The sequence below is a fragment of the Dunckerocampus dactyliophorus genome, chromosome 5, assembly GCF_027744805.1.
Source record: "Dunckerocampus dactyliophorus isolate RoL2022-P2 chromosome 5, RoL_Ddac_1.1, whole genome shotgun sequence".
In the NCBI taxonomy this organism is placed as follows: Eukaryota; Metazoa; Chordata; class Actinopteri; order Syngnathiformes; family Syngnathidae; genus Dunckerocampus; species Dunckerocampus dactyliophorus.
The window spans coordinates 23,358,427-23,367,327 of record NC_072823.1 but is presented as its reverse complement, the minus strand read 5'-3'; the positions used below and the strand labels follow the sequence as shown (position 1 = coordinate 23,367,327).

Sequence of the window (8,901 nt, the reverse complement as noted above, 5' to 3'; positions counted from 1 at the left end):
CAAAGGTAAACAACATTTGAGAATTGAATTAATTGGTAAGTTACCTGCTAGCAGTTTCATTTTAGTACTGGACTGTACTGGACCGCCTAATTCGTACGGTTCACTCACTGTATGAAAGCTTGGCCCGCACTGCCGGATATAAGTTGGACTGTTTCCACTGCAAAATTGGACTCCGCCAGCATTGCCCCTTGTCACCAATTATTTTCATAACCTTTATGGAGAGAATTTCTAGATGCAGGGATCCGGTTTTGGTGGCTGCACTATTGGGTCTCTGCTCTTTGCAATTGATGTGGTCCCGCTGGCTTCATTGGGTCGTGATCAGCAGCTCTCACTGGATCGGTTTGCAGCCGATTGTAAAGCATCAGGGGGTCTATGGTTCTCTACCGGAAAAGCGTGGAGTGCCATCTCTGAAAGAGATCCTGCCCCAAGTGGATGAGTTTAAGTGTCTTAGGGTCTTGTTCACGAGAGAGGGAAGGATGAAAAACGAGATCAACAGGCAAATTGGTGCGGCGTCTGCAGTGATGCGGACTCTGCATCGATCTGTCATGGTGAAGAGGGAGCTGAGCCGAAAGGAAAAGTTCTCAATTTGCCAGCTGATCTACGTTCCAACCCTCATCTATGGTCATGAGCTTTGGGTAGTGACCAAAAGGGCAAGATTGCGGGTACAAGCGGGCAAAATGAGTTGAGCTGAGTTGCCAACCGGCTGAGTTTCCTCTGTAGGGTGGCTGGGCTCTCTCCCTTAGAGAGTTAGAGGCACTGTCATCCGGGAGAAACTCAGAGTACAACCGCTTGTCCTCCTCCATTGAGAGGAGACAGATGCGGTGGGTCGGGCATCTGGTCATTCACTTTACTCAAAAAATGCGATTTTTATTTGTGTGTAATGTGAACGCAATGCGTTACACACATGCGCACAAAACACAACCTCACACACTGTGCTGTGGAAGTAAACATGGCCGCTCCTTCTAGTCCTGTTGCATTCACGGCAATTTCAAGAATTTTGTTCAACCAAAATCAATATTTTCTCAACCAAATAATTTAAAAACTACAACGGAAGAAAGCGAGAATTTTGGCTATGGCAGTTTTTTTTACAATGTCTGTTTCGAGGAGCGTGTGGGTGAGGAGCCGGAGCCAGGAGTGGGGGGACTTTTACATGAGCTGCTTCACTGACAGTAAGAAAGTCATTTTAGGATGACAAGAAGAACTATTGCCTACATCTGTGAGCACCTTATTTACGTACAGTAGCCAACCTTTTTGGTACAGCCAAATCAACAGTCTGTAAAATAATTCACGAGTTCTGCAGGACAGTATGTCTGCTACTCCTGCCAGAATACATCAAGATTCCCAAGAGAGGTGACCTGCAGGAAGTAATTGAGGGCTTTCAACAGGTGGAGTTTTCCTATGTGCGGAGGGGCGATTGATGGGAGTCATATCCCCATCATTGCTCCAGAAGATAACCCTGCAGACTACTTTAACCGCAAAGGATAGTATTTTGTCATCCTTCAAGGTGACTAGTATCGGTAAGACTTATTCAATAATAATATTTCTTTGTTGTTTCAAGTTTGTTTTCTGAATATGCATTCACTATTGTACTTGATTTATAATGCAGTACTCACATCGCTCACGCAATCAAGCTAATTGCATCCATGCTTACACCATGTATTACATTACTCTTGGAAAGTAGATCTGTAGATAGCAGAGCCAGGTTATATTTTGTATTCATTGCAAACTGTTATATTTTCTTTTACCAGCTTTATGAACATCAATGTTGGATGGCCCGGGGAGTGTCCATGATGCCAGAGTTCTGAGGAATTCAAAACTCTGAAGATTCTACCTTTTGCCAGAGAGAGGAGAGCCTTTTCCACCAGTGAGTTTTTTTCACTTTCTATTAAAGGGTGTGCAGACACGGGGGCCCTGACAATTGAGGAAAGGTACTTCATTGAGCGCCACAGCAGGGCCAGGATGACTGTAGAATGTGCATTCGGTCAGCTGGAGGGGCGATGGACGGACGCCTGGATGTGGACATCTCCACTGTCCCCACATTCATACTGTAAGTGCATGCTGCACACTTCACAACATTTGTGAGAAGCTTGGGGAGGCTTATGATGAATCTGACAGAGCTGTTCGTCAAGAAGAACACTGGACAGATGGAGGGTTCTTACAAGATGTGGAACCAACAAGAGTGAGAGAAGCACTTACTCAGCTCTTTTGTCGCCAATGATGAACATGAATACACAATGGACTTGTGTGACATCACAAGTTAACCTTTTCTGAGTTCAAACAGCAAACATGGGGACTTGTCCAAACCCTTCAATTATTAAAATATTAGGTGTAAAAATGAAGCAAAGTCTCTCCAGAGGAAGACCAAACTACAGTATATTTTTTCTGTTTTACATCAAACCTCAATGTTCAACAATGAGCAAGTTAAATATATAAGTCCGAATATTATAGTCAATAAGGCTGCCTGTAACTTTACCTGTATCCATAATAAAATTCAAATAGGAATAAACACTCTTGTTTTGAAAAATGCTTTTATTGAACATATGGGTTGTCAGAAGTATCAATACAAACCGGTGGTACTGGTAATTACTGGTAATTATCCAGGCTAATAAAAAAATATATCAATGATTGTCCAAAAAAAATGTTTTTTATTTTGTATTATTTAGGCAACAAACTTGGCATCGAGTATATAGCCTTTCCCTTAGTATTGAAATTGAGTTTGAAATGTTTGTATTGTGACAACAGTAACGCTGTCTGGCCATATAGTGCAATTTCAACATGTGTGGCCGTGACATAGAAACACAATAGTAGTCATTTTACATTGTGCAAAATTGCATAACATAACTTGTAAGAACTTTTTTTTTCTTTTTTCTTTTTTTACAGTTGAGCTATTTTGTTCATCTGAAAGATGGCAAGGTGAAGGATGTTGCTGGCTGAAGAATGTGTGCAGCTCTTCAGAATTACATTATGTGTTGTCTGTCCAAAGGGGAGAACATTTGTATTGTTGAAAGGCAGACGTTGACCTAAATGTTGAAAGATGTATGAAGAGATGAAGTTGAAGGTAACAGTGTGGAGTTTTGAGGGGGTGGATGTTGTGGTGTGTAGAGCTGGGATGGCGGCCTCGGTGCAAAATAAAAAGGTGGTTGTGGAGCTTGTGACCTGTCCAGGTACTGAGTTGACAGCATAAACATTTTACAGTCATGGTCGTGTTGAGCTGCTTGCATCTTCACGAGAATGTCGTCATCATTTTTCAAGGCTTGAGAAATCTTGTCGGCAAAAACTTCAAGTGTGGTCCCCATTTTTGATGTTCTTTTTCCTCCCTAGGCAGAGGAACCCGTAAGGGAAGAAATATTTATAAAAACAATTAAATGATAAAGCTTAACTTTTGTCATTTCTGTACATTATGGTGTATATAAAATATTCTACTTTAGTGACAAGCAATTCATCATGAGAAGTAAAATACAAATAATAAAAATAATGAAATCAGGTTGTAGGAACATTTTTTTTTTAAATGAGGCATGGTAGCTGAGCGTTCGAATCTTCGTTGGGCATCTCTGTGTGTAGTTTGCATGTTCTCCTCATGCGTGCGTGGGTTTTCTCCGGGTACTCCGGTTTCCTCCCACATTCCAAAAACATGCATGTTAGGTTAATTGGAGACTCCATAAATTGTCCATAGGTATGAATGTGAGTGTGAATGTTTGTTTGTCTATATGTGCCCTGCAATTGGCTGGCGACCAGTCCAGGGTGTACCCCGCCTCTCACCCAAAGTCAGCTGGGATAGGCTCCAGCATACCCATGACCCTAGTGAGGATAAGCGGCATAAAAGATGGATGGATGGTAGCTGAGCACACAAATTATTTCGTACCTCGAGTGGATGTTAAGGATGCATCTCGTGAATACTGTTCTTCTGAGGCTGCCTCAGAAGATGCCAAGTGTCCATTACCTGTGAACACATTTCCAGTATCAAAATATATTTATGGAAATTGTTACATTGTCAGATGTATATAATTGTTGTTAAGAAATGAATATGTAGGTATCTTAAAAAAAAATAAATACATTGAGTTTTTAGTTGATTTTACTAGCTATTTATCAGGTCTAAACAGGACACAGCTTCCTGTTTATACACTACATTTTTAGGACATGTAACCATTCAAAAGGCATATTTTGTCAATTGCTGTGGCAACGGTTCAAATTTTTCATCATGAAACTTCATGGATAACCAACCTGGTTCGCCAATAGAGCTGCTGCTCTGGTGCTCCGTGTCCTCCGTTGAGACATTGGAGCTGTCAAACAGCTCTACGGGCTGACAGCTGGGTTTGTCACCCCAAATTGTATCCAGCTCCTCGTAAAATGGACAGGTTACCCGAACACGTCCGCTTCTTTTGCTAATGTCTTTCGTCTCTTTATATTTAGCGCAAAGGCTTTTGATGCAGCGAGGTACACTTGGTGCCTCGCTCGGCCAATTCTTGACAATTTCTTTGAATACCGGTGTGACCTCTCGATTTTGGCCTGAAATGACCTGGCCCCCCATATATTAATCAATTCTAAAACATCTTTTCACCACTGACTGTTTTCTGCTCCTTTATCCGCCATTTTTTTTTCTCAGCAGTCATTTTGGCAACGACTTGTGACGTATGTCGCCTTTCAATGACGTCGGATAACAAGACCCGAATGTTTACACTGCAGTAGCATCGGATACATATCGGATTTTTATCTACATATGAATGAGGCCGGACTGCACGGTGGTCTAGTGGTTAGCATGTTAGCCACACAGTCACAGTCTGGAGATCGGGAAGACCTTGGTTCGATTCTCTATTGGGCATCTCTCTGTGGAGTTTGCATGTTCTCCCCGTGCGTGCGAAGCAGCTGGGGAGAGGGACGTTTAGGCTTCTTGTCTTGGGTGGCTCCAACCGCGACCCGACCTCGGATTAGCGGAACAAGATGGATGAATGGATAAAACCTTCTCCACAGAAGCTTAGCATTTTTTGCATTTTCTTTCATTAGTTTACCCCAAATGACCTTAAACATTCAGAACCCTTTGCTTTTCCCACATTTTGTCACGTTACAGTGTGATTCCAAAATGGAATAAATTCATTTTTTTACCCCAAAAAAACATGGAAAAAGTGAAACGCCGTGAATATTTTCCAGATTATGGCGTAGCGTTCCACCCCTACAAGCCCATATGCTCATCATTGAAAGAACACCAGTGACAACATACAGTAATTGGCAATCTTAAATACAATGAATGAGCACACAGGAAGTGACATGTACATAATTGAGAAAGCTTTATGATGAGCCCATTCAGCACAATGAAAGTGTCCAGGAAGTTGTTCCTTGGGCAAAATATGCAACGTTTGAGATCGGAGGTCATTTTTCAGTCCAGGGAATAGTGTCTCGTCCCTCTTGTTATAGTGCACTAAATTGATTTCCTGGACTGGCTCATTATTGGACTACACAAGAGGAAATGGGCTCTAACGGTAATTAAAAAGTGATTTTTTTTTCTTTCCCAGAGATGGTGCGCCTCATTAAAATCTCACACGGCCGGTAAAAGGGAGGGGGAGGGTGTTATCTTGTGAAAGGACAGCCAGGTAGTTGACAACACAGCAGTCAAATGTTAAATAGAGGCTTCAACAATAGAGGCATCGTCCCGTTTCTCTCATCATCTCCTCGCACTGAATGATATCGGATAATTGGTACCGGCATCTTGTGTTTCCAGCGCGGGACGTGGCCTCCTCCTCTGGAGGACAGTGAGCTTCCCCAGGGCGCCGTGCGAGGGGATCTTGTGAAAAGGTTAAGCCATTGTTAATTCCTCTAAACCTCATCCTTCTTCTTCGAAAAGACGCCTGAAGCGACCGGCCCGTGGCAGCAACCGGGGGGAGGATTTAGCAGGATTAGCGGCACATGACGAGTGACGGTCGCGAACATCGTAAAAGATGCTAATCTCTCCTGGTCAACAATGTCGCTCTCTCAGTATGTTTCCAACATACTAATTACCACCGCCAAGGAGGCCATGTTTTCACTGACGTGAGTTTGTAACTGTGGGTTTATTCATCTGTTCGTTGGTTTTTATGTAGAAGTATACAAAGTCTACTGATTTTCACAAAAAATTTGTAGCAGCAAAGAAACCTTTTCATTTTAGCAAAATGACAAGGTTGCATTTGCCAGTTTGAAAACTCTGATTCAGTTGAACGCTGCGTTTCTATTTTTGTTTTTGTACAGCAGTCTACCGTCACCTACTGGACTACAGTGGAAGAAAACGTTAACATACAACTATCCAAAATTTTTAGCATTTTATTTTCAAAACTGTTTTTTGCTCTGTTTGTCCAACACTGAGTAAAATGGAACCTCAGTTTTTATCATTAATCTGCTCCAAAACGTCCAACAAAACCCAAAACGTACAAAAACCAAAGCAATTTTTCCCATAGGAAATAATGTAAATTCAATTAACACATTCCAGACACCCAAAATATGAACAATAAATACATTTTGTCAAAAATAATTATAGTTTTACATGCAGAAAAAATGCAGAAATATGGTGCCAAGGAGTTAATAGTGCTGTCGTTAAAGTGTCCTGTTTGGGAAGACTTAGCCTTCTGGTGAATGAAATGGATATAGGAACATTTAATATCACTTTTACCTTTATTGAGAACTCTTGCTGATGGCGATGTGAGAAGCCGTAAGGAGCGCAGAGGGATGAGGGCAGAGGAGGGGATCCACACTCAACTTAACTTGTCTGGAATCACACCAACAACAACTTTTCAACATTGTTACTGTATATCCAACAATGCACCTACAACGTTATTTCCATCAACGGATGTAATCGCATACATTTACGGCAAACAAAACACCACCTTACAGCATATTGTCGTGATGCTGCCGTATAAGGCTGCAACGGACAAATATTTACTTAGTCGATTAATCTGAAGCTTGTCTTTTCAATTAATTGACTAATCGTTTAGTGAACCACAAAGAGTTACTGGTTTGGTGCGCAATACATCAGAAAAGAGGCAAAAATGTCAATCACTGTTTTTCAGTGTCAAAGTTGATGTGTGTGAATATCTTGTTTTGTCTAAAACGCAGATTATAGGTCTGTTTTGATGGATGACAAAGGAAATTAAATAATAATTACATTTGAGATGCTGAAATCAGAGTATATTTACATTTTAAAATAAAACAATGATTAATCAAATACAAAAAAGTAGGTAGTAGATCAATTGGAAAATCGATTAATCATTGATTAATCGATTAATTGTTGCAGCTCTACTGCGGTATGCATCTTTGATTGTTTGTGATCTGTCTTATTAAGACCTTTGCTGTTGGTGCAACATTAGTTTTCTTGATTTATTTTTTGTTTGCCAGTGTGATGACTCACAATAGTTGCAGACATTCTCTTAGAGATTGTACCTTTCCAGGTTACGAGACTGAGCCGTATCTTATGTGTTGTCTCCTCGTTAAGTGGAGGTTGTATTTGCAATAGCAAAGCTGCTTGCTTCTCATGCAGACGGTGGACCATATACTGAAATCCTGCCCTGACCTCCGTCTGCCTCAGGGAATAGACCTCTCAGAGCCAAAGCAGACGCCTCACTTGAAAAATTGGTTGTGGAAATTGCACGATCCAGCATAGTTGCTGTTTCTTACATGACAGAGCAAGGTAAATGTAGTATAAACTCTTGATTAAATGCATTTCTTTAAAGTCATGGCTGCAACCTGTCATTAAAGCAAAAGGAGAAGAAAAATATTCAATGCATCTTCAACGCTTGTCTCACTAAAAACACATCTCCACCCTAGGATGGAACTTGTTGATACAGACTTCCTGTACATCCTGATGAGATTTTCGTACTTTGTGATGAGTTCTGCCTTGAATTCAGTAGTGTTGCTCATGTTCTTTATCAAATTTCTGGCACGTGCACCGTTCTTTGGCTCCATAACAGGTTATCTAGGAGTTTGGCTCAGTAGTGGGTTATTTAGGAGTCAGACTCAATAAAAAATGCAAGGACAGGGGGTCAGCAACACATAGGGTACTTTGTTTGCAGCCTCGATTCCGTGGAATGATACAGTACAGGGTCAAACGGATTAGTTTGTCACGCGTAATATTGTATGATAACCAAGACAGTATACAGAAATTGGAGCAAAATTTTGGCAAAAGTTTTCATCAAAAACTGAATTATCCAAAAACTGTGGCGTTAAAAACCAAAGTTCCACTGCACTCCCTATTTTCGAGTATTTTAACAGCGAGAAGCCTTTTTTGATTACTATAGTTTTCATTATTTTCATAATTTTTAATTGTTTTCTTTAAGGATTGGTACTGTGTGTATTTCTTCCAGGATGTTCCAATCGATGGTCTATGTTGGTGGGGGGGCATTTACATTGTTGCGATAATTAATAAATCAATTAACTGCATGATAAATAAAAACGAACTCGATCATTTTGCCAGCCTCGATATATTGACATGTGCATGCTTGTTTTCCTCCTCTCGCTCTACTAAACAGGTTGGATAACAAGAGGATTCACTCTGTGCATCTGTCACAACACTATGCCGCGTTGGAATGAACCCTCCTGTCTGTCATTCTGTTTCTTTGTCCCAGTGGGGGGAGGCTGGGCACTAGTGAGTGTACACACAGAGTGCTGCAAGTGAGTGTCGTGAGAAGTAACAAGCAAGCAAATACAAATGTGTGATTCTCTTGAAAGGGGTACCAGCGACGCTACAATTACTTCGAGGGCCATGACGCAAAGACTACAATGATTTGAAGCCATGGCATGTGAAAATATACTGCATATTTTTACACAGTTTATTCAACAGTATATTGAATAATATTCATATATAATAATATTCAATAGTATATTGAATAAACAGGGGAAACAGTGTTGAATACTTTCTTTGTGCCTGTTGTGTATAAAACACGA

The 8,901-nt window shown here is 40.9% G+C and overlaps 1 long non-coding RNA gene across 1 annotated transcript; it reads right to left on the bottom strand.

Moving 5' to 3' along the window:
* Positions 1-2,681: 2,681 nt before the first annotated feature.
* On the bottom strand, positions 2,682-6,721 carry LOC129181811 (uncharacterized). Its single transcript, XR_008570502.1, has 3 exons — positions 6,635-6,721; positions 3,863-3,940; positions 2,682-3,317 (listed from the first exon to the last, which is right to left on the bottom strand). It is a non-coding gene; the product is annotated as an uncharacterized LOC129181811 (long non-coding RNA).
* Between the last annotated feature and the right edge of the window lie 2,180 nt (positions 6,722-8,901).